At 38.8% G+C, this 26,622-nt stretch overlaps 1 pseudogene; it reads right to left on the bottom strand.

Annotated features, from left to right (window-relative positions):
• Positions 1-24,265: 24,265 nt before the first annotated feature.
• Positions 24,266-26,108, bottom strand: LOC127669181 (glycylpeptide N-tetradecanoyltransferase 1-like; annotated as a pseudogene).
• Between the last annotated feature and the right edge of the window lie 514 nt (positions 26,109-26,622).

Here is a 26,622-nt window from a genome sequence, read left to right as displayed (position 1 = left end):
TTTAATATTTTTTTGTGATATGCCAATTGTATTATTTCATAATAAAAACAGTTGTCTGGCCTTTTCAATGAAATCATTTGATTAACCATTAGAGCCCAAATTCCTGTTAATAACAACAATAATAATAATTAAGAAATTATCTTTAAAAAGCAATGTCACCTGGACCCTGCATTTTCTTCTCATGTTCTAAATTAAAGCACTTCAGACAGCTTCCACTGTCCTCTCTGGAACCCCATCTCCCTTTTCTCATTTTATAACATATTTCCAAGGCCCCTGTTTTCTGTGATTTTGTGATAAACACCAAAATCAACTTGGGGAGGAAAGAGTGTATTTGTTTTATTTTTCTGCATTATAGTCTTTCATTAAAGGAAATCAGGGCAGAAATTAAGGGCAGGAACTGAAGCAGAGGAATACTGCTTACTGAACTGATCACAGTGTTTCTTAGCCTGATTTCTTATGAAACCCAGGATCGCCTGCTCAGTAGTGGTGAGTAAGTTGCTTCTCTAAGAAATCATGGATCAGGGAAACGCCCCCAAACATCACAGTCTAGTCTGCAGGAGGTACTATATCAATTGAGTTTCCTCTTCCCAGGAGACTCTAGCTTATGCCAAGTTCACAAACCCTAACTCACACTCCAAAGCCAATTCCATGTATAACTTCAAAATCTCCAATCATTCTAGTGGAAGAGAAATCCCAAATATTTAATATCTATGTAGGACTTTACAAACATTCCCCATTGGGCCCCTCTTTCTTGTTTCTTTTCACGGATGGGTGGATTCCTCTAAAATGCTTCTTTGCAGAGCCGCCGTTTCTACTCTTTCATTGTCCATGCATATAATTAGAATTGCCCAATTTAAAATTTCAAGACCTCCATGACGCCTTCAGCTTTGCCTCTCGTACTAGTACTGGTCTAGAATAAGTAGGGGTCATTTCTCAGTACCTTATACCTGGAGTGACGTTCTTCAGTCTCTACCCAGGACAGGTCAGCTTCAAACTTTGAGAACATATTTTTCTACTTACCTTTCCCCTCAAAACTTCCGTTGGAAGTTCCCTTCCTCTTTTTGCGTTTTATTAAATATTGACTTGTATTTATGTGGATTGCTTTTTGCCAGGAATGCTATACATTTCTTAAGATTTGGTAACTAATATTTTTCATTCTCTCTTTTTCTCTTAACAAAATATACTATAGTGAAAAGTTTAATGTCCATAGCACATACACTGACTAGGTACACTGAATAAATCTCAAATTTGATGTCAATTCTCTGACAGTTCAGCAAGAGTATGGAATGGCTCAACGTATGTCAGAATGTTTAATTTCTGTCACAGATATTTGACTTTTCTAAGTGGGAAGGAGTTTGCTTCCCACTGTACTCTGTATAATATAATTCTGTGTGACACCAGACTGAATTCATAAAGAACATGTGAAAGGGATAACGTTCCAACATATCCTCCTTTCTTTGTGAAATCACAGATGCTTTGACTGACTGTATCTTCCACTAATTAGCTGGATGGTAGAGACCAGAGCACATAAGCCGTAGGCATGTGTTTTCTTGCTTGTGCAAGGAGACTGAGGCCCTGGACTCATGTTTTGAAAAGTAAGCAGCCTAGTGTAGGAGTTAGGCAGTTTTTTTCTTCCAGAAATAAGACTCAGACTCAAAACTTATTCACAAATACCTTGGCCATATAGCTAGGCTCTTTTCTGACTAAATCGTAACTAAAATAACCTATTTATTTTAATCTACATTCTGTTATGTGGCTGGTTATCTATGTTCAGGTACCATACATCCAACTCCTCACATATTCCTGGGCATTCTCACGTGCCTGGCTCTACCCCAGAATTCTTTCTGCCTTCTGCATGTCCCTCTTTCTATTTTACCCTTTCCTGTAGGCCATAGGGTTTTTAATGGACTGGTAATGCATCCACACAATACATGAGATATTCTCTCTACAGCCTAGTACATACAAAGGAGTGTCACAGAGAAAATGCTTTGTATGTGACAGATGCTACGGACACAATCCTTGATGGACTATTTCTTAATCAAGACACATTCCCTCCTCCACAAGACCCATGAAACTTTATGTGACTCTAGGCGTGACTGCATCTCTCAGATTCATCATGTTCTGCATTCTCTGATTTTATCTAACTGCTGATGTTCTTTCTTGTTTTGAAGATTGTAAATTCCACTGTGGTGCCTCCTCATCAAATTGTGAAGGGACAGACACACTGGCAATCCGATTTTCCTTGTGATACATAATATTTCTGCTAATGCAGCACACTCCCACACAAGTTGTCTCTGCTTTTAATGATGTCTAATGATAGACATATTTTGTTTTATTCCTCTATCTTAGTGAATTACATACAGACTAGAATCTTGCATAATTACTAACGAGATCAAATGAGATCCCATGCCATCTTTATTAGCTTTCTTTGTAGGTGGTCTGTAGATGTAGTAGAAGTCACTAACTTCATCCTATTCTGTTGTTTCATCTGTTCTAGCTATACATTAATTTTTCTGCTTATGTCTATACAGCAATTCTTCAGCTTAGAAGACATCCTTGCCACTTGTCAATTTACAGCTTTGTGAAAGTCCAAGGAAGGCGAGAAAGATAGCATAATTTCAGAATAATAAACGTGAATATCCAATATATACAAAGAACTCAAGAAGTTAGATCTCAGGGAACCAAATAACCCTATTACAAAATGGGGTACAGATCTAAACAAAGAATTCTCACCTGAAGAAATTCGGATGGCCAAGAGGCATCTTAAGAAGTGCTCATCATCATTAGTCATTAGGGAAATGCAAATCAAAACAACCCTGAGATTTCACCTCACACCAGTCAAAATGGCTAAGGTCAAAAACTCAGGAGACAGCAGGTGTTGGCGAGGATGTGGAGAAAGAGGAACACTCCTCCACTGCTGGTGGGGCTGTAAGATGGTACAACCACTTTGGAAATCAGTCTGGCGGTTCCTCAGAAAACTGGACATGACACTTCCAGAGGACCCTCCTATACCTCTCCTGGGCATATACCCAAAGGATTCCCCGGCATGCAATAAAGACACATGCTCCATTATGTTCATAGCAGCCTTATTTATAATAGCCAGAAGCTGGAAAGAACCCAGATGTCCCTCAAAGGAGGAATGGATACAGAAAATGTGGTATATTTACCCAATGGAGTACTACTCAGCAATTAGAAACAATGAATTCACAAAATTTTTAGGCAAATGGTTTGATCTGGAAAATAACATCTTAAGTGAGGTAACCCAATCACAAAAGAATACACATGGAATGCAATCTCTGATAAGTGGATATTAATTAGCCCAGAAGCTCTGAATACCCAAGGCACAAATCGCATAACAAATGACTCCCATGAAGAAGTATAGAGAGGGTCCTGATCCTGGAAAGGATTGATCTAGCATTGGAGGGGAATATAAGGACAGAGGAAAAGGAGGGAGGTGATTGGAGAATGGGTGGAGAGAAGAAGGTTTATGGGAATATGGGGAGGGGGGATCTGGGAAAGGGGAAATCATTTGGAATGTAAACAAAGAATATAGAAAATAAAAATATTAAAAAAAAACCATGGAAACCCAATGGATAAATTTACATAGACTCACATGACTACTGTTAATAGCTATATTTTTTTTGTGAAGACAGAAATTTTCACTGACTTCTGTTTCATTCTTTGTTGGAGTTTCTCTGTTTTTAATTTGATAAATCAAAACCGAAACTATGTATCTTATTTTAAATCAGCTGAATTTTACTCATGTAAAGATGTCTTTCTGAAGAGCCTCAGTTCTCTTGGGGAGAAGAGTGAGGCAATAAGAGAGGGAGAGGGATAGGGATAGGGGTAGGGGTATATGTATGTGTATGTGTATGTGTATGTGTGTGTGTGTGTGTGTGTGTGTGTGTGTGTGTGTGTGTGTATGTGTATGTGTATGTGTATATGTATGGAGAGAGAGAGAGAGAGAGAGAGAGAGAGAGAGAGAGAGAGAGAGAGAGAGAGAGAGAGCTCGGGTGATTGCTCAGTCAGGAGAAGGACTAGGCATTAAAGGATGAAAACTTGAAGTAGGATCTCCAATAACCAGCAATGGAGAGGCAGAGACAGGCAGTTCCTCTGAGCTTATTGGTCAAGCCAGTCCAGCTGAATCACCACGCTTCAGGTTCACATAAAGACTTCATCTCAAAAACTATGGGGTGAGCAATAAAGGAAGACATCTAGCATTAACCTTTGGCTTCCATAAACACACACTTGTGCATGTACCTGTAGACACATGAACATGTACATAAGACAGACACATACAGATGCATGCGCACACACATGCACATGCAGACACTCAGATAATCTTTAAAAATTCAAGCATTTCTTTGTTTCTTTATTTCTTTATTAAGCAGAGGTAGCCTTAACTCTCTCTGAACTCACTATGTAGCCCTCATTGGTCTCAGACTCCCAGAGAGCTGCTTAATCCTGACGCTAAAGTTCCAGATCAAAAGTGTTCCCCAACATGCCCAGGCCAAACTTTATTTTGAATGAGAAAGGATTTGGCAAATAAAAGTTTCTTTTCTTCTTTATTCTTGGCTAGAACCAGAGAGATATATTAAGATTTTTTTAAAAAAGCACTATCAAGATATGTTATCTGTGAAACTGAAATTGGCCTTTTTCTCCTCAAGATTTCTTGAGATCTACACACCCAATGGAAACATGATAGCATTCCTTGCTGATTGTTTTTAAGGTACTAAAACAGGCAATTTGATTGTAACTGGGGTCTTTTAACTCTCAACCAAATTAGTATGTGTTCATTAGCAATCTTATTCTACACATTTGTTCAGAATTATAAAGGATATAAAATTCCCTTTCCCTTTTTAATATTATAATCTAACTTAAATGTTTGTTAATGCTTTAAAAATCTTAACCCTAACCTGTCAGGGTTTCTATTCCTGCACAAACATCATGACCAAGAAGCAAGTTGGGGAGGAAAGGGTTTATTCAGCTTACACTTCCACACAGCTGTTCATTACCAAAGGAAGTCAGGACTGGAACTCAAGCAGGTTAGGAAGCAGGAGCTGATGCAGAGGCCATGGAGGGATGTTCCTTACTGGCTTGCTTCCCCTGGCTTGCTTAGCCTGCTCTCTTATAGAATCCAAGACTACCAGTCCAGAGATGGCACCACCCACAAGGGACCCTCCCCCCTTGATCACTAATTGAGAAAATGCCTCACAGTTGGGTCAAATGGAGGCACTTCCCCAACTGAAGCTCCTTTCTCTGTGATAACACCAGCCTGTGTCGAATTGACACACAAAACCAGCTAGTACACTCCCCATAATTTAAAGGAGTTACCCATAGAAAAAACATTTTGCAGCACTATAAGTATTTATTAGAAATTTTTAGATTACAAATGTCATCTTTTGGTAGATTTTGCCCTTTAACTGTTCTTGGTTTTCTGAGACATCCTAAGAAGTTCATGGTCCTGTATGGTTCAAGAAGACCTCCACTGAGAGAAGGCTCTGGTCCTGGCGTAACCTCAGAGTCCAGCTTTCCTGTGTGTACCCAGCCGCTCTTGGGTGCTTGTGTGCAAGTCCAGACTGTAGTCAAGCTGTGACTTCTGCTCTTCTGCGGCTCTGCTCTTGCCTGTGTTTTCCCTGACTCTCTCAAGTGCCTCTGTAGGTCAGGAAAAGCTCAAAAGCTTTCTCTATGAATGTCAGAAAGACTGCTTTTCAGCAGTTCAGGGTCTAAATTGCTGAACTTAGCACCAGGCATTTAAAATACCTTGGTTTTCTCCATATAAAATCATGTTTAGTTCAGAGTTTGGATGAAGCTTTTAGATAAGAGTAAAGTGCATGGTTTGGGTTATGCCACTGAAACAGTAGCTCTGTTTTCTTGAATGACTGGAATCTTGGATGTAAAACAGCATTTTTGTTTTTTGTTTTTTAAAGGCATAGTCCCGTGTTTTTCTGTTGCCAATTTGAGGACTGTAACAAATAAAATTCTTACCAGTTTATTTAAAAATCAAACAAAATGGGGATTATGTATGGCCTCTTAATTTATTTTTAAGTTGTGACTTTGAGAATCAAACCCACGGCCTTGAGTATGCCACTTAAAGATTCTCCCCCGCCCCTCGCCCAACAAATACAAAGAGCTATGTCCTAAGCACTAAGCACCGGCATTTTAAAAAGTTGTATTTAGAGGACTCTTTTCTACTCATTTTTTTGCATTTTAAAAAGTTTTAATTGAAATTGTGATCCAAATTATGTTAAACATTGTAAATTTTTTTTTAAAATATCCGTAATAATATTATATCCCTAGTTTGTTATTTTGTGGTGATTTTCTTTGTGTTGTTTGTGTGTTCTATGAACATGATCTTATTTTGCAGCCCTGGCTCATCTCAAACTCATAATTCTTCTGCTTCTTGAGTCAGTTGGAACTACAGGCAAGAGGCATCATACCCACCTTAAACTTGAGTATTTATTTGTCTTCCTTTTATAAGTTTATAAAATTCAAATGTTTAAAAGCTGGTTAACACACACAACCATGTCAGGGAAGGTTGCTTGACCTGGAAATAGCAGCATCTAGGTAATGCGTGCTTGAGAAATCTCCAAACTCATGTAGTCATAGCTCCCAAGACCTCTAGAACTGTGAAAGGAGTTGATGACTTTATTTCCTGGTTTCATTGAGTAGGCTCAATTATACTATATTCATAAACTCTCTGGCCTTCACTAGATACTTTCCTATAAACTTACTTTATAAAGTTGTAGCTGGATAAAATCAGCTGTTCCCTCAAGTGAGCTAATGTACTTTTTTGGAGGATTATTTATATCAGGATTTCTGATTCGAATCCAATGTAAAAATAACTATATCATAAGTGTATTTATTATATCATAACATTCAATATATAAATATAATCTTTTAGTGCTCTTCAATAGAATAATGACTTTTAATAAATTACCTTAAAATTTTCTGTTTAACTTCCTTCTCACACATTCAAAAGTAAAACAATATTCAAGTTGTTAAAATGAATCACTATGAAAAATAAAAGTTCTTGCTGGTATGTGTTTGTGTGTGTGATGCAATCTTTTGATCCCAGCACTTGAGAGGCAGATGTAGGTGGATCTCTGAGTTAGAGGGCAGCCTGGTCTACAGAGCAAGTTCTAGGGTAGCCAGGGCTACATGGAGAAGTCCTACCTTGAAAAACAAAATAAAACCAAACCCCAAACCAAAACCAAAACTACTTTAGTAAATATACAATAAAATTATATCTAGTATGCACACACAAACAGGCACAAAATCACTAGCATTCAAAATGTAGATTTTTAGTATTTTAAAGCTATTCCAGCTAGGCATGTTAGAAAATCTACTTCTAGAATCCCAGCATTTAGGAAGCAGAGGCAGGAGAAGAATGGATTTGCAGCCAACATAGAAAAATCCACCTTAAAAAGCTAAATTAAGGGCTTGGGTGTATTTCAGTTGGTGGAAAGTTCGTGTGCTATGCACAAAACCCAGTCCTAGAACTCAAAAGACGATGATGGAGGGTCATGGGTACATTTGGCTAGAAAATTAGTGTCAGGCCAGTCTAGGCAATACAACGCACCATTTCATAAAAGGGGTGGGGGTGGGGAAATTAAATAACCAAACAGAGATACTTTCCCCATTGAAGCATAGTAACTTAAACTAGGGCCACTTCTTAAATCGTAAGGACAACCTAAATACAGTCCAGCTAAATGTGATGACTTGTTTGAGTTAGATCACAGGGGAAATGGCACCTTGCTCAAATAGAAGCCTGCAGTATCAGAGAAGCAAGGCTCTCTGGCTGTGGGATTGCATTCAGAAGGGGGAAGCAGGCCCTTCCAGCAGGATGTGTAGTGAGTCACAGTGGCTGCTTTCTGTCTTTGGGAAGTGAAGTGACCGTGTGACTCCACTGCTCCGTGTAAGTAAATATAATGTAAAGTGGCTCAATGTAACGGATATAAAGTCCATAGGATCTTACCTTATATAAAAACACAAGGCAGCAACAGCAGGCAGTAGGAAAAGGAAAAGTGTTCAGACTAAGGAACATACACACAAACACAAACATCCCCCAATCTAAGCTGTGCTTGCATGAAATTCTGGGAAAAAAATTCAATGAATTTTATGCAGAAATTTTAATTTGATCTAAGATGAAACCATTTACTTTTTCCATAGTTTATGTGAGGACTTCAAATCTTTTAATTATTGACCTAATAACCTATGATGTGCTGTAACAATAATTAAGAAACAGAAGAGTTTTATGCATTTGTGCCTGTCAAATTATCATCTGGTTACCTCTAAGAGACTCTCCTTTTGTTCCAGGGGTGGGTACAATGGGAATACATTTACTTTTGGTTTTTCTTGGGGTTTGGAGATACAATTATGTTTAACTGATCATCTGTTCAATAGAATAAAAGGCACTTCTAAACATTTAGGATAATGTTTTGTGGTCAATCATTATATTCATTATATGTTATGTAGGAGAAAGAAAACACATGAACCAAATTGGAAGAGTAGAGTAGGAGGCTAGCGGGAAACCACCTTGACCCTGACAGACATTGACCAACTTGAGCAACTTATAAAATTTCCATACAAAAGAAACTGTTTTTCTGTGCATGTACAAATAGCTCCGAAGGAGCTTCCTAATTGAACATAAACTTCCGCCTGCTAATTTAGCACCTCTCAACAGCGTTTGCCAGGCCTATGACTCTATCCATCTGCTTTTCCCACCAGATTATATGAACGACATCCCATGCTCCCAGAGAACACATGTTCAGTACGGTTCCCATGGTCTGCCTCACCTATTGTTCAAAATACAATAAGCTGGCAGGGAAGTGTGCCGTGATGCACCGACTTAGTATTTTCTAGGGTGGGGGCTGTCACTCATCTGCATGCTTGAACCTTTAGTGACTAGCACAGATCTCCAGGTGTCTCTCACTGTTTCCTTCAGGTAAGAGCCAGATAGAGTTTTCTTCTAACTAGAAAAAGTGAATAAGCTTGTTTTGTGAGTTAAGGTGCTGAAAAAAAAAACCACCTCTGCTTTCATGTAGTGAAAAGATATTTAGAGAGCTTGACACCCTGACATGTTTCCGTTTCTATAAAATGCTGAAAACAAAACAAAACACAATGACCTTGCTTTTCAGAGGATCTGTGGGGGAAAACCTCAGCTTCTATAGGAAGGGAGCATGTTAGCCGACTCCAGGGGCATCTTGTAAACAGGAAAACAACTTGTGAAGTGTGTGTGTGTGTATGTGTGTGTGTGTCTGTCTGTCTGTCTCTTTTCTTACTCTGTGTGTCTGTGTCTCTGTGTGTATGTGTGTCTGTGTGTTTCTCTGAGTGTCTGAGTGTCTGTGTGTCTCTGCCTTTCTGTATCTCCTTGTCTCTCTGTCTCTCTCTCTTTGTGTGTGTGTGTGTGTGTGTTGTGTGTCATGGGTATCTCTGTCTCTCTGTCTCCTTTTCTCTCGTTCTGTGTGCCTATGTCTCTATGTGTCTTTGTGTTTCTCTGTGTGTCTGTGTCTATATCTGTGTCTGTCTGTCTATCTGTCTCTCTGTGTGTGTGTGTGTTTGTGTGTGTGTATGGCTGGAATTTTTATGCTTATGATCAAGGAACTATTATAAAACAAATGAATAAATGAAACAACAACAAAATACTCCTTGTCTAATTAGTGAGATTTTAGTTGATATTTGTAGGATTTTTATATTTGGACACTAAACTAAGGAAATAGGAATAAAACAAACTTAAAAGTGTGCTATAGAGCAAAGCTCTTATGTGTATTTTATCTAAACTAAATCATTAATAAGCCAAAGAACAAGAAGTATCTTCCCTCACCTCTTCCAGCTCTCTTGTAACAATACAGAATAAAATCTTCCACAAATTTAAAACAAGCCAGCATGCTGAAGGAGGCAGGTTCCTATGTGCACATATATAGCAAGAAAACCATTTTTAGTTGCTGAAAAAAAGTGTCAGTAATTTTCTAAAACTGACACCTGACACACTAGAGCAGTTAGTAATTAAAACATCATACAGGGTCGGTCCATGGCTCAATGGCTCAGTGCTTGAAGCCACTTGTTGCTAATCCTAATCACTGGGTTTCCTTGAACCCCCATGGTGGGAAGAAAGACTTGACTTCTGCAAGCTATCCTCTGACCTCTACGTGTGCACCATAGTGTATGTACACACACACACACACACACACACACACAAAATGCATGTATGCACAATAAATAAATAGATGAATGGATAAATAAATATAAAAAAAGTTAAAGCATAAATCATAGGAATCCATCTATTTATTCTGTTTGAAAGTCGACCAGGAATTTGAAACCCAAGTATATTATAAAAAGTGCTTTTTTGGTATCTTTCTAGCATATGTCATACCAGTTTGCCTAAGATTAGAAAGTAGGGACCATATGCATTTCGTAATAGTTACTTCTTTTAGTATGTCTTCATAGTTAGATTCATAACTATTTGCTAGGTATAGAAAATGACATTTCATGTAAAAATTGAGAAGGGAAATACTAAAGTGCTTTAAATTTCTACTGCTTCTCAATTAAAGTTACATATTATTTCTGTTAGTTTGAATAACCAAAGTTATTTTTATGCTTTTGTGTTTTGTCCACATCTATGCATATTGTGCCTAATGCCATCAAAGGTCAGAAGAGGGCATTGAGTCTTCTGGGACTGGAATTAAAGACGGCTGTGAGGTACCATGTGGGTGTAGGAAGTCAAACCCAGGCCCTTCCAAAAGCAACAAGTACTCTTAACCCCTCAGCCGACTCTCCATGCAGTTTTATCTTATAATAAAATTAGCACATATCTTATTTCATGTAAATGATCTAGATAACCAAACAGGCGATTAAATAGTAAAATATATTCTACATTATATTTAACAAATTCAAATGGAAGCAGGGTTTAACACTTGACCCATTGCATCATTAAACACTGATTTACAGAAGGAAGACTCCTTAAAGCATGTGTACATAAATTAGATGTTTGGACCTCACTACGTTAAGCAAAACAACCTGAGCAACAGCCTAAGAGAAGAAGAGCATAGCATTACAGCTCAGCCGAGCTGGGAAAGGACGGGTCATGGAACTCATTTTGGAAGGCTTAAGTTCCGCATTAGGTTTACTTTTACTACTGGACCATTAATCATTCTTCCCCCCTCACTTTCAAAAATGGCTTTAATCTCATATAAGAAGTTTCAAGCTGGGTGTGGTAGCTCATGCCTGTAATATCATCAGCATGTAGGAAGCAGAGACTCGGGGTCAGGAGTCCAAAGTCAACCTCAACCCTCTATCAAGTTTGAGACTAGCCTGGGCTTCATAACACTATCTCAAAAGACCAATCAGTCAACTAAAACCCCAATCTCCAACTTTTCAGTTAAAAATACAGGTATTTGGCACAGGACATGGTGAACTTAAGTAGAAAACAGTTCATACTGATGTGAGAGCATTCTCATTGAAGCACTGTGATTTATTTCCTTGCTAGTTTCCTGTCCACATCATAGACACTGTGAGTCATTGTTTCTCCAGGCAGGCTCTTTTCCCCTTCAATGAATAACCTTTCCAGTATGAATCCAATTGACCTTCTCACTTTATGTCTTTCTTCCTTCCCCTTTTGTCCACTAACTTGAATTCCTTAATGTATTTATTTAGAGTCTTTGGGTCATCCTGAATATGACTTGCAGACCATTTGGGAAATAGTTTTGGATAATATGACAACATCACCGGTTAGTGGTTCACACAGAGAATGTGTTTGATGGTGCCTGATAACCAGAGATTTAAAGAGACCTGGGATGCTTATGGAAACCAGTTCTGGAACCAGTATGCTGCTGCTCAAAACTCTTCTCTAACACTTAGAGTTTGTGTTGGTTGTGTGGTTTGGGGGAATTGAGAGAACTCTCTAAGCTTTTATTTTCTTGTCTGGAAAAAGGGAGCAATGCAGAAATAGTCTAAACTATATTTATAGGTGAGAGACATAAAGTCTTTTAGGAAACTAAGCATTAGGGACAAAGGTGGAGGGAGAAAATTATTGGGATAGGAAGACAGCAATGGTGATTTTTTTTCCATTATATTCTTCCTAAGCAACAAGTCACAGGGAGGGTCTATTTTTAAAATGTAATCTCACAGAAATGATGATAATACAGTTATATATTTAAAGAGATCGAAACCCCTCTGTTTCTGTCCTATTGGATTCCTTCCTGGGAAGACAGACACAGGACCATTGTTAGCTTCGGTGGACTGCTGACATTTTGAAACAAATGGAAGTTTCAACACTGTAATTGTATCTACTAAAAGTTTGAGAAAGAGGAAAACCTAGGTTTGGTCCATTTGTGTTTTCTTGGGAAATGGTCCTGCTATGTAAGCCAGGCTGGTCTAATATGTTCAACCCTCTGCCCTCTGCCTATTACATGCTGGGATTACAGGTGTGTGACATGATACCCACACAGATGCATTGCTAATATCTTTATATGTCAGTGTGTACATCAGAAAAAGAATCATAAAAGTAGTTAGTGAGAAGTGTGTAAAAGAGTTGAGAAGTCTATTTTATTATGTCCGTTTAAAGTAAGTATCTGTATTTCCTTTTTTAAGCATATCTTCACCGAAAAGCTTGAAATATTTTTGAAATTTGAAACCCAAAGACCCTTAACCATATCTTTGTTATCTCTAATATTTAACAATAATTTCACATTTGTCACATACCAAATAGTGAGTGTCCTTTTACATTTTAAGTCATTTTCCCCTGTTAAGAAAAATCACATGGGATTTCTTTTTAGTATAAAAATAAAGGTTAAAAAAACCTCTTGAAATAATTGCTAACATTCTTAGTTTCTTCATTAATATGCATATATATTTTATACAAATTGCATGCAAATATATAGAGCATGTCATGTTTCTTTGGCAATCCCTTACCTAGAGCACTGTTTGGTATATAGTATATTCAAAAGAATTACCTTAATTAATGAGCAATGAAACATGTGCATGATTTATAGCAGTAGATAGACCCATTTAGAAATATTTGTTAAAATTTAAAAGGCATAAGAAGCTTGGTGGTGGTGGTGGTGGTGGTGGTGGTGTACACCTTCAATCCCAGCACTCGGGAGGCTGAAGCAGGTGGATCTATGAGTTCAGGGCCAGCTGGGTCTACACTCTATAGAGCAAGTTACAGAGCAGTCAAGGATACACAGAGAAACACTGTTCCAAAACCCCAAAACTAAAACCAAACCAAGACAAAAAGTATAGGTTATGATTAGAGTTTCTCCTTAATATATAGATACATTTGATGGCAAAGTATATATTCGCTATACTAAAGTTTGTCTTTAAGGGACAGCAATCTTTCTGTTTATATATCTCTTTTACACTATGGGGCAAACGTGTTTGGCTTTCTTCCAATGTATTTTATATAGTTTTACTAATGGTGTTGTTTGAGAAGGTTGCTGAACTTACTGGAATGGAGCCTTGCCAGGGGAAGTGCTCCTCTAGGAAGGGCTTCCCTTTATTCCCTGTTTGCTTTCTCAGTTTCTTGCTTGGGTTTGAAGAGGTGAACACTCAGTTTCTTGCTCTTGCCTTCAGACCTGCCACTTGCTGTCAGACTTTCCTATTATGAAGTTCTTAACTCTCTGGAACCCAAACAAACTCTTCTAGATGTTGCCTTGCTTATGGTGTTTCAGCATGATAATAATAATACAGTTACAATGATAGTGATAGTAATTTTCTTGCTTTGTCTTTAAATGGTAACTGGCCCTTTAATGTTGAATGTTAACATTCTAGCATTTCACTGTACAGTATGATGTGGGCAGTTGATTTTAGGGAGATAATGCCTAACACTAAAAAGAATATGTACTCACTTTTTGTTTTTTCCTATGGGTTTTCACAAGGAATTGCTTTTCCAGTTAATCAAGATGACTAATATTCTTTGATATATTAATGCAATAAAGGTCACAGATTAGTTTCTTAACACTAAACTATGATAGCATTTGTGGAAGTAATCAGCATTTCCTGGTATTTTATTTTAAAATGGTATTATTCATGAGTGGTAGTATTCCGGTGTTCGCTGTTTATTTTTATTTCTTTCAAGTGTTTGTAGTGGATTTATTCTAGCTTCAAAAGATGAACTGAGAAACTATTGCTTTAATTCTATAAACTATAGAACTTCAAATAATGTACAGATAAAATCATTTGTACTTGAGAATTAAACATGACTACTAGGTAGATTGGACTAATCTTTGTCTTTCATTTTTGTTTCATACGCAATTTTAAAAATTAAATGAGAAAATTGCAGATCCACATATAGTTGCAAGGAACAGTATTATTCATATAATTCACCTTAATGTTAAAGTCACTTATAACTGTGTTACTATGTCACAGATATATAGACATTAACACAAGCAAGAAATGGTCATTTCCATCACCACAGGGTTTTTCATGTTGCCTGTTTATAAACCAAGTATTTTCCCCCTCTCTCTACTTCTTTGCTTTCTTTTACCATTAATAACTTCTTTGGGTCTGTAGCATCACTTTAACAAGTAGTATAAACGGAACCAGAAAGCTCAGTTATTGGTTGGAATTGGAGTCTTTCTCCTCCGCAATGAAAATCTCTGGAAATTTATGGTTACAACTCTCGTTCCTTTGCTTTTAATATAAATTTTGAAATAATTTTGTTCACAGCTACAAAACATCTTTCTGAAATTTTCTTCAAAACGGTATTGTTTAACATCTAGGATGAATGTGGTCTTCTGAAGAATGATGTTCCCATTCGCTGAGATCTTTTGATTTCTTTTATCACACTCTGTAGTTTTCAGTATGTAATTTCATTCACCTTAGATTGATTTTGACCTAAGTATTCCATTGGAGTGGTGCGTTCTACTGGCCACATGATTATTGATAATGAGGCAGGGTATAAAACTAAAGAATCTTGAGGATATAAAACAAAGAGGATCCCCTCACTCTGGAGTCTGGTCAAAGCCTCTAAGCAGCAAAAAGGCAAGAATTCCGGCATAATCAACAGCCGTTCGTGGGCTCGTCTCTTTTTCCAGTAAATGATTTCCCAGAATCTCACCAGGAATCCCATTTGTATGGCAAAAACATTACTTCTTCTCGTAAAATCCTAGTGGCTTTTGGTTAAAATTGTTAAGATTGTAATTCCACCGAAGGCATCTCCAGAACCACTTTATAATTTCATTTACCAGAAGAAAGACATGCATGTGTGTATAGTTTTGTTAATCTTTTAATACACAAGTTCCAAGCTACCAAAATGGGCTCTGTATTTTGCTAATGCTGAGACTGTTGTGACTCTCCTTGCACTGGCACGTGCCCTTCTTTGAGTGAGGCTTTTGCCCGAGGAGTCCATCCCTGCATGTGACTAGGTCTTCTGTTTCTTTGGAAGGATGTTCTCACACTAGGGCTTGTGGATTTTCCTAAACATCTCTCTTTCTATTTGGCACACGTGTTTGAGACTATATTAAAATATATTTAATAAAATCTCCCTATCTGCTTCACCATACTGTCTAGCCTTGGATTCCTTTCCGTTTTAAAGCCACAATCCTGATTTGTCTTTAGCCGAGTTCCCTAAAAGATTAGTAAAACTCTTGAGGCTGCTGAGGATGTCAGACAGAGGGTCTGCTCCCTTACTGTTGGTAGGTAATAGATTACTTTTGTGGGTTTATCTTGTATCTTGTATCCTGTGGCCATGCTAACTTTACTTAGAAGGCAATTCTAAAACTGATTTCTTCCATTTTCTACAGAAAGAATTATCTAATGTATAGACAGATATATTTCATTTACAAGAAGAGAGTGTTTAATTTCTCTCTTTCTGATCTGCATTCCAATCCCTTTTTATTATTGCATGGATGGGCACTTGTTAAGTTAGACTGACAAGTATAGTGGGAATAGCAATTCCTATCCTTCTCTCAGTTGGAGAAGAGGGTAGCATTTAGCCTTAACTATCAAGTGGAACACTAATTGAGTTTTCTTTAATCATGTTTCCTCACCACTAACACTATTATGAGGGATTTTCCCCCTAGAAAACCTGTTATTATGGTGAAGTTCAGTGAATGTGTTTCTCAAGTATTGAATATAAAATTTCATGCTTATAACAAACTCCACTGAGGCCATGGTTTACTATGTATTTATTTGTTTATTCTTTATGTACAGGATCTCTGCTGTAGCCCAGGCTGGTCCCATAGTGGTTTCACAGAGACACCGAATTTGCATATTTTTATATGCTACTGATTTCTTGTTATTAAATCAGCTTTAATAGAATATTAGTAAAATTTTCAGTGAAGCCATCTTTGAATGAATTGTTAACTTGTTTAATTTTACTTTTAAATTTAAATAATTTTAAAATATATTTGAAAGAGTCTTAAAATTCATCTTTTCCAATTGGTGTTTGAAATGTAAGCTGTCATATTTCTGAGGGCATTGTTCACTACGTCCCTTAACAGCCCTCTTAGGTTTACAGGGTATGAACTAATGTCCAGCATCGCTGTTGCTAACAGGTGCCTTTTGTCGTGTTTCCTTTGCTAAATGTTTATCTGTTCTTTTGAAAAGACAGCATGCCCTTCATTAACTATTGCTCTCTACAGCAGTGGTCGTCAGCCTTCCTAATGCTGTGATCCTTTAATGCTGTTGTGACTTCCCCAATCATAAAACCATTTTTTTTTTTGCTACTCCATGACTGTCATTTTGCTACTGGTAAGTGAACCATAATATAAATATCTGCAATATAACATATGCAGAATATCTGATATGTGACCCCTATGAAAAGGTTGCTTGACACCCAAAAGAGGGTCGCAACCTACAGGTTGAGAAATATTGCTCTAGAGTTTTATTGATTTCTGTTCTTATGTTTACTTCTGCATTTCTTCTGCTTGATTTATTTCTTTTTAATATTCTAGATTCTTAAGGTGGAATCTTCCTTTTTTCTATCTTTTACAACAGGTGTCATAACTTGTGACTGTTTTAGCTTTTGTGCTCAGATTTCAGTGTCCTGCTGTTTTGTTTGTATTCAGTTCAATGGGTCCCTTGGTTTTCCATACTGCTACTGCTGAATCTTCCTCTTTCCCTCCTCTTCCTCCCTTCCTCCCTTCCTTCCTTCCTTTCCTTCCTTCCTTCCTTTCTTTCTTTTTCTTTCTTTCTTTCTTTCTTTCTTTCTTTCTTTCTTTCTTTCTTTCTTTCTTTCTTTCTTTCTTTCTTTCCTTTTCTTTTTTCCTTCCTTCCATTATTGTTTTTTTACTCTGTTTTATGTATGTATGTATGTATGTATGTATGTATGTATGTATGTATGCTTTGTTAAGGTAGGGTTTCTTTGTGTAGCCCTGGTTGTCCTGGAACTCACTTTGTAGACCAGGCAGGCTTTGATCTCAGAGATTTGGCTGCCTCTGCCTGCTTAGCCCTGGGATTAGGTCATACATCCCTCTTCCCATCTCTCCCCCACCTCCCACATTCCCTTGCTCCCACTTCTCCAGCCCCACCCCTCCCAATCCTACCCCTGGCCTCCTCATGATTTTTTATGGAGACTTTAGACATGTGTTGGCAGCTCAAAGTTTTCCTGATATAATTTCTCAAGAATTTATAATGTGAATCTAATGACCTATTCCCTCTGAACTGTTAAATATATAAAACAAAGGCTGTCTAAGAGAATTCTCAGAAAAAGCTGCATCTGCAAAGACTGGCTAGAATTGGCATGGTGTGAACGGGATGGGATGTCATAGGTGTCATAGGGATGTCATTACTTTATCTCAGACTAGTTTTAGTCCCCTAAATCGCCATGCTTTGCCCACTTCTGTGTCCAACTAACATCCTGGGGCTAATAGATAAAATCCTTTTGGAATATATTAGCTTAGCAGACCACAAGCCTCTACCAACCCAAAAGCAAAGAAAGCCACCAGATAGCATGGCTATCTTACAAAAAACAAGACCAAAAGCAAATAAACAAAACCTTCATGAAAATGCTTCTATATTCAAAAACAGAATTTGATGTAAGACAATCTGTGTTTTCAGGCTATTGCCACTCAAATGTCACTATAGAGGGAACTTTGTCCACTATAAGGACGAGAGCTGTATGCCATGTGTTAACAGTCTGGTCATATTTTTCTCATAGTATTAGAATATGCAGATTAAATGCATTAATACTAGAAGAGCATGTGGCACAAAACAAATACATGATAAATTCTGTTTTTTAAAAAAGTGACCCAAAACTCTCTACCAGAGAACTCCCACAGCTGATAAACAACTTCAGCAAAGTGGCTGGTTACAAAATCAACTCAAGCAAATCAGTAGCCTTTCTATACTCAAAGGATAAGCAGACTGAGAAAGAAATTAGGGAAATGACACCTTTCACAATAGTCACAAACAGCATAAAGTATCTTGGGGTGACTCTAACCAAACAAGTGAAAGACCTATATGACAAGAACTTCAGATCTCTGAAGAAGGAAATCGAAGAAGACCTCAGAAAATGGAAAAATCTTCCATGCGCATGGATTGGCAGGATTAATATAGTTAAAATGGCCATCTTGCCAAAAGCAATCTATAGATTCAATGCAATCCCCATCAAAATCCCAACTCAGTTCTTCATAGAGCTAGAAAGAACAATTCTCAAATTCATCTGGAATAACAAAAAACCCAGGATAGCTAAAACTATTCTCAACAGTAAAAGAATTCTAGGGGAATCAGTATCCCAGACCTCATTACTACAGAGCAATAGTGATAAAAACTGCGTGGTATTGGTACAATATCAGGCAAGCGGATCAATGGAATAGGATTGAAGACCCAGAAATGAACCCACACACCTATAGTCACTTGATCTTCGACAAAGGAGCTGAAAACATCCAGTGGAAAAAAGATAGCCTTTTCAACAAATGGTGCTGGTTCAACTGGAGGTCAGCATGCAGAAGAATGCAAATCAATCCATTCTTATCTCCTTGTACTAAGTTCAACTCCAAGTGGCTCAAGGACATCCACATAAAACCTGACACACTAAAACTAATAGAAAAGAAACTGGGGAAGACCCTTGAGGACATGGGCACAGGGGAAACGTTCCTGAACAGAACACCAATAGCTTATGCTCTAAGATCAAGAATTGACAAATGGGACCTCATAAAACTACAAAGTTTCTATAAGGCAAAGGACACTGTCAAAAGGACAAAAGGGCAACCAACAGATTAGGAAAGGATCTTCACCAACCCTAAATCTGACAGAGGGCTAATATCTAATATGTACAAAGAACTCAAGAAAGTAGAACCCAGAGAACCAAATAACCCTATTAAAAGTGGGGTACAGAGCTAAACAAAGAATTTTCACATGAAGAACTTTGGATGGCTGAGAAGCACCTTAAGAAATGTTCAACATCATTAATCATTAGGGAAATGCAAATCAAAACAGCCTTAAGATTTCACCTCACACCAGTCAGAATGGCTAAGGTCAAAAAATCAGGAGACAGCAGGTGTTGGCGAGGATGTGGAGAAAGAGGAGCACTCCTCCACTGCTGGTGGGATTGCAAGTTGGTGCAACCACTTTGGAAATCAGTCTGGTGGTTCCTCAGAAATCTGGGCATGACACTTTCAGAGGACCCTGCTATACCACTCCTGGGCTTATACCAGAGGATTCCCCAGCATGCAATAAGGACACATGTTCCACTATGTTCATAGCAGCCCTATTTGTAGTAGCCAGAAGCTGGAAAGAACCCAGGTGTCCCTCAAAGAGGAATGGATACAAAAAAATGTGGTATATTTACACAATGGAGTACTATTTAACCACTAGAAACAATGAATTCATGAAATTCTTAGACAAATGGATGGAGCTGGAGAACATCATACTAAGTGAGGTAACCCAGTCTCAAAAGATCAATCGTGGTATGCACTCACTGATAAGTGGATATTAGCCTAGAAACTTGGAATACCCCAGACATAATCCACATATTAAATGACATCCAAGAAGAACGGAGGAATGGCCCCTGGTTCTGGAAAGATTCAGTGCAGCTGTATAGGGGAATACCAGAACAGGAAAGTGGGAAGGGGTAGATGGGGGAACAGGGTGAGGGAAGAGGGCTTATGGGACTTTCGGGGAGTGGGGACTCAGAAAAGGGGAAATCATTTGAAATGTAAATAAAGAATATATCGAATAAAAAATAATTATTATCGCATGCACACTATTTTGAGAATAGAAAAATGAGGAAGCTCTGTAATATAATGCATGCAGATGTATATGTGTGTATATACATACTTGTGTGCAGATACAGTGCCTTCTTTGATCACTCTTTGCTTGGTTTTGAGGCAAGGTCTTTCAAGGAACCTAGAGTGTACACTGATCAGTTCAGGAAGGCCCAGAGATCCACCTGTCTCCACCTTCCCAACACCGGGATCACAAGTACACTTCACCACGCCCAAATTTTTACACAGATGCTGGAGATTTGAACTTAAATTCTCTTTCTAATGTAGGAAACATTTGACCAACCGAGTCACCTCCTCAACAGCCGCTCTAGTTTAATTTCAGTCCTGAAACAAACAAGAATCCCTGTGATTAAAACTATAGGCATGGGTATTTATGAACTTAAATGCAAAATTCCTAAGAAATTATATTCAAATGACTTTAGTTGCATTGTCACTATGAAGAGTAACAATATTTCCTCAAGAAAGAAGTTGCTAAAAAGTTGTTTCAATGCTTGGTAAAAAAACAGAGGTTAAATGAGAATAGGGCATTTTTGAGTAGATGTAGACACATTTGATAAATTTTAGCAATCAGTACTTAAAAACAAAAAACAAAAAACCACAGGCCAGCAACCTAAGAACATAAATAAGTTCCTAAGCAGATTAAAGATTTTCATGAATAACATTGCGAACAGTTCTACATGTCCATGTTTCCATCAGGAAACTCTCTCAGAGATGTGGTTTAGCCATTGGTATATGATGCTGTTTCAGAAACGATGCTGGCAAGTTGCCAGCTGTACTGAGCCTGTCAGACAGATGGTTTGCATAGAGCAACTTAAGATTTTTATGGGTAAACTCTTAAAATTTACAAAGATCTCATTGTTGTGTCTGGATAAAAATATCAATCGGTTTCATTTTTATCGGCAGTAGCAAATTAGTAATAAAAGTAATCCAAGGAATAAAAAGTATGAAATCTTCCAGAGACTGTAAAAGCTACTGATGAACAAATGAGGATGAAGAAGGAGAAGTTAAATGAATTTTCAAAGTCCGAATGAGAGATGGGAAGAAGGCAATACTGTAAGACGTGAACCACTTAAGTAACAAAGAGGGAGATCGACTGACTCATGCTAGTGTCATTACAACCTGGGAAAGGGGGGCTTGAGAATATTCATCTAAAGAGTCAATCATCCACTCAACAACTAATTAATTAATCTGTTATGCACATGTCCCTCCTACAGGAAGTAGCCACACCCCTTCGTGTTCATTGTTGAGTTCAGGAGGGTCTTGAAAAGATTAGCCACAGAAACCCTGTTTAGTGTGACAGCTGATAAGGTAGTTCTGGGATTAAATTCCTTCTTGTGCTAATTGAAGAGATGAGACTCTGTGGGAGGGGTGGTGGTGGTGGGGTTGGGCGAGGGACCCTGGACATCCTTAGTGGCCTGTAACATTTAGGAAAGTTAACATCTATGCACTCCTCTTGTTCTTTCTGCTGGTATAAGCCTACTACTCTACAACCCAGGCTCCATCCAATTGTGGTCTAGGCCAAGGAACACTGGTCATATAAACGAAAAGCAATTGTGGATATTTAGAATACAAACCTTAGCTTTTCCCAGTCTGGTCAGCTCAGTGGGTGATACTATTACTCCTAAGCCAAAATACAGGCGCTTGCTTCCAAATGGCTTGACCTAAAGTAAAGATGATAGAGGACTTATTTGCTTTGGTTTCCTCTCACAATTGCTTTGGGTTTTTTTGTTTATTTTCGTGGAAACACAAGCATCACTCCACCAGTTGGTTAGGATATATTTCTTGTAGGATCCCTTTCTTCCTTCAGTGCAGGAAGAACTCCTATTTAAGTACCTTCTATAAATTTTAGACACAAAGGAACTATTGTCACCTCTTTGTGTAGAGGGTAACAAAGCATGAAACTTGTACTACAGAGGTTTTGTTCTACAAAGGGATTCGCTTTACAAGCAGCAATTACATCCGGACTTCTTGATGTTACAACTAAGCAAAGTCACTATGGGTCTTTTGTAAGTTGTCAAGAATTGCCTTTTCCTTGTTGACTTCAAAAGTATTAATTTAATTCTCTGCCAGTGTTTTAAACAGCTTGTTCACCAAATAATTCTTCTGAGTTTCATAGCAGTGTTCTGGAATAGGCAAACATCATGCCGTGATTTTAAGTAGCAGTTAGTATTTTCAAAAAGTAAATCCATTTACTTCGACACATACACATCAACCTATGTAGTGACTGCCCATGTGACAAAACTCTATTGCAAAGGCCCTGCTATCGGGTCAAATTTTATTGTCATGTTTCCAGTGACAAGAACTGTGGATGCTTAAGTGTGAATAAAACATTTGTAGTTGAATTCTCTAGCTTTTACAATGGATATCTGTCACAATTGCAGTTTGCTGAGATGCCTGCTTTGAATTCAGATAGCTCAAATTCATAAGCAGTTTTCAAAGTAGGTCACTTCACTGGGATGAGTTTTCAAATGAAACATCCACTACGGCTACACTCATCCAGTCCCAACCCTGTACATCTCAGTAAACTTATATACAATTGGAATCCAACTGTTTTCTAGAGCTTTCTGTTTCTGGAGCTTATCATAGGGTTTTGCACTTCTACTATCTTGTATATACCTGTGTTTCACACAAAAGACAAGGAAAAAATAAAGCTGTGTCAAAGGGGAAACCAGAAAAGCAGTTCGGTTTGTGTCCTCTTCCATGCATCCTCATCACCCACTGTCACTATTTCTTGGCACTAAATTTAATGCAAATCCCTTGCTTACATCTGGTTATACATATACAACAATACAGCAAAGGCTAGGGTTTGCATATGAGGGAGAACATGTTTTGTTTTTTGTTTTTACTTTCTGGGTTTAGGTCAAATAATACAATACTTTCCAAGTGAGACTGTTTTCCAGCAGATTTTGTTTTTCTTTAGAGTTAAACAGCATTACATTTTGTGTATGAATCACATTTTCACCATCCCTTCATCTGTGGGCAGACATCTAGACTGGTTCCATTTCCTTTCTATTGTAAATAAAACAGTAAATGTGGAGGTGCGCAAATCTCTGCGGCGCTATAGGGAGGTCTCTGGATAGCCCTGAAGTGGAACAGGTATGTCATATGGCTGTTCTATTTTTAATTTTTTGAGGAACCTCCAAACTGATTTCCAAAAAGACTGTCAGAATGTGCATTTCTACCAGCAGTAGATGGTCTTCTTTCCCAACATCCTCTCCAACACTTGCTGTCAGATGCATTGATGACAGCCATTCAGACTGGAATGAGGTGGCATCTCAGATTAGTTTTAATTTGCATTTCCCTGATGTCCAGCGATGGTGCAAACTTTCTGAAATAATGATTGGCCATTTGCATTTATCCTTTTGAAAACTGTTCATTTCGTGAACACATTTGTCTATTGGCAGCTTATGTCTTTGGGATTTAATTTCTGTAGCTCTTTGCAAATGCTGGATATTAGTACTCCTATTTGGAGTATAGCTGGTGTTTGCTCCATTTTGTGGTCTATTTGTGTGCTCTGCTGAATGCCGCCACTGATGTGTAGAAACCCTTCTATTTTATGAAATCCCATCTGTTGACACTTGGGGCTAGTTCCTGTGCTACTAAAGTTCTGTTCAGAAAGTTCAGCAAAACAATTATCCACTAATACTAGGCATTTCTATGATGCTGCCAAAATGAGTATTCAGTGACCAACCTCTGAAGCCTTGTAACCTAATGGCGGATGAATTTGCCTTACAGCATAATCCGCTGGCTGTGACCTGCTCTAAAAATTGTTAAGCCATCACATGCTCAAAACTCAAAAATTTCAACTTTCAAAACCACTCCACTATGCTATTATTTGTATTCTCTTTTCTTAATGAGTTAGATAGTTGATAGTTTACTATTTGACAGAAAAGTTAATTTTTTTTGCTTTAATATATATTTCAGTATCTAGTCTATGAAACACAGCAGTTTCCTTAGATTTCTTCACTAGTGACTTCCTACTCCCTTTAGTTATTTATCTTCCTCCCTCCCTTCCTCCCTGCCTCTCTCTCTCCCTCTCCCTCCCCCCCCCCCCCACCCTCACTGGCAGTTTGGTGAAACTGGTTCAGTTCTGTTTGCTAAAAACCAAACAAGTGGAAGGGTTCCATTTCTTGGTTTGGATTCTCAGAGGTTTTATCCAGAATCTCACTGGCAATTGGTTGCTGTAACACCAACCCAACCTTCTGGGGTGGGGGCGACCCCCACCCCTGGCTCCGGCACTTCTAGTTGTTCAGGAAATACTGCAGGTTGCTGTCCTCTATGCCAAACTTCCAGAAAAGTTTTATTCTCCATGAGATTCAGTGCATTGAATACGTTGAACCCTTTCATTTTGGCTAGAATGAGGGCATCATTCATAAGGTCTAGAAGAGGGGACTGGGTGCAGACATTGTAGAAGGAGTATGCCACAGCTTTCAGACCTGTGCATTGGATCGTTCATGATGGTGGAGGGAAGTGTATAAAAACTCAGGAAACCAGTCACCTGACGGTTGGCATTCTTTAATGACAACTAACAACAAAAGTGTCAGTGGTGTTCTCCTGGGAGTAGAACCAGTTCTCCACCTCCCTCTGGTTCCTGACAGGGCTGAGGTGAAACTGCTTCAGGTACCTGCTGAGCAGCTGGTGCACTACTGGAATGTCCTTCTTTTCTGTTGGTCATAGCTCAGCTGTCTTGGGAGTCTTTGGCAGCTTCATGGTGCGCTGCATGGTCATGTTTTTGCTCAGGTGGGAGAACTTCACTTCAATCAGCTTCTAAGGGTTTAGGGATGGATGCCAGTACCTGCAGGTGCCAACAGTCTTTGGCAACACCGCTCCAGCAGTGAAAAGAGCTTGGAAAATGCCCTCTAGGTACACTCACCAGTTATTTCTTGGGTCAAAACTGGAGCCATCCTCTTGGAGTGTGCTTCTTCTGGACACACAGGAAGTTACTCTCTACTATCTTCCTCTCTGTGTCATAGATGTGGATGTTTGCTGGGATGGCACTGACAACCCAACCAGTTTCCTACTTGAGACCACTCGAACCCTACTGCCACTGTAGGAGCCAGCCTAGTGGCCGGAGAGCCCACAAAAGAAGCTCTTGGGGATAAGCGAATCGGGACATGTTATCATCGTCTTCCACATATTTCCCGTTCAGGAGGGTGGACAGTTCTTTCAGCACACCACGGTGTCCCAGGCCCAAGGCATCCCAAGTGAAGCCCTGGGGTAGGATGTAGGGCTCCTGGTGAATGTTGTCATTGTCAGGTTCGACTGGATCATGGGTGTTTATCATTTCTACTGGCTGTGTATCCCAGAACTGGTAGCTCCGTTTACTGGCCTCCTCCATGGTTTTGTTAGGTCCCTCACCCACTGAAAACAGCTCAAAGGCCTTCTGTATTTCCGGGATCCTCTCTGCTGGCAGAGTTCATCTTCACAGGCTGGTCCTGGGTGGAATCCATGTCATTGCCTCCTCCTCCTCCTCCTCTTCTTCTTCTTCTTCTTCTTCTTCTTCTTCTTCTTCTTCTTCTTCTTCTTCTTCTTCTTCTTCTTCTTCTTCTTCTTCTTCTTCTTCTTCTTCTTCTTCTTCTTCTTCTTCTTCTCCTGCTCCTCCTCCTCCTTCTTCTCCTTCTCCTCCTTCTTTCTTCTTCTCCTTCTTCTCCTCCTTCTCTTCCTTCTCCTCCTTCTTCCTTCTCCTCCTCTTCTTCTTCCTCCTCCTCCTCCTTCTGCTCCTCCTTCTCCTCCTTTTCCTCCTCCTTCTGCTGTTTCTTTTTCTTTTTTTGGCTCTACTGTCATTGGCTAGACTCAAGCCACCCCTGTTGTGGCTGTTGCCCTCCTTCTCACAATCGTTGCAGTGCTCACAGCCCATGGCCCACCGGTTCCTTTCCCTTCCATCATCAGTGGCAGCAAAGGTGCCGGCAGCTTCACTGCTGTCTCACTCTCATCCGCCATCTTAGGTTGCAAGCTTTCTTTTTCATTTTGTTTTTTCACTAGTAACTTGTAACCTCTCGTGAATACCAAGAAACTAACAAATTAAATGAGAGGCAGCAGTGGATGAGGCAGCCTAGCCGTTGCTCTGTGTAGCCAAGGGTGTCTTAGAATATATTGTTCAGAAAACAACGCAGCAGAATCAGTGTTCAGACATCTGCTGCACAGATATTTACCTGTTCCACATCATTTATTGAAGCTTTTCTTTTTATGAGCATGAAGTTATTGCAGTTCCTCTGTATCAAAGGAAGCTGACTGTACATGCATGCCCATATGTGACCCGCCCCCGTCCACCCTCTTCTGTACTATAGATCTATTTTCCATCTTTACTAAGGATGCTAAGACATTTTGTTTTGTTTCAAGTGGATCATATAGCTCAGGTTGGTTTCAAACTCACTATATAGGTATGGCTGGCTTCAAATTCCTAACCTTCTTGCCTGCACCTTCCTAAGGCAGGGATTACGGGTATCTACTACCA

This window comes from Apodemus sylvaticus, chromosome 19 (genome assembly GCF_947179515.1).
Source record: "Apodemus sylvaticus chromosome 19, mApoSyl1.1, whole genome shotgun sequence".
NCBI classification, from domain to species: Eukaryota; Metazoa; Chordata; class Mammalia; order Rodentia; family Muridae; genus Apodemus; species Apodemus sylvaticus.
Note: the sequence above shows the minus strand (reverse complement) of the source record. Positions and strands in the feature narration are given on the sequence as shown.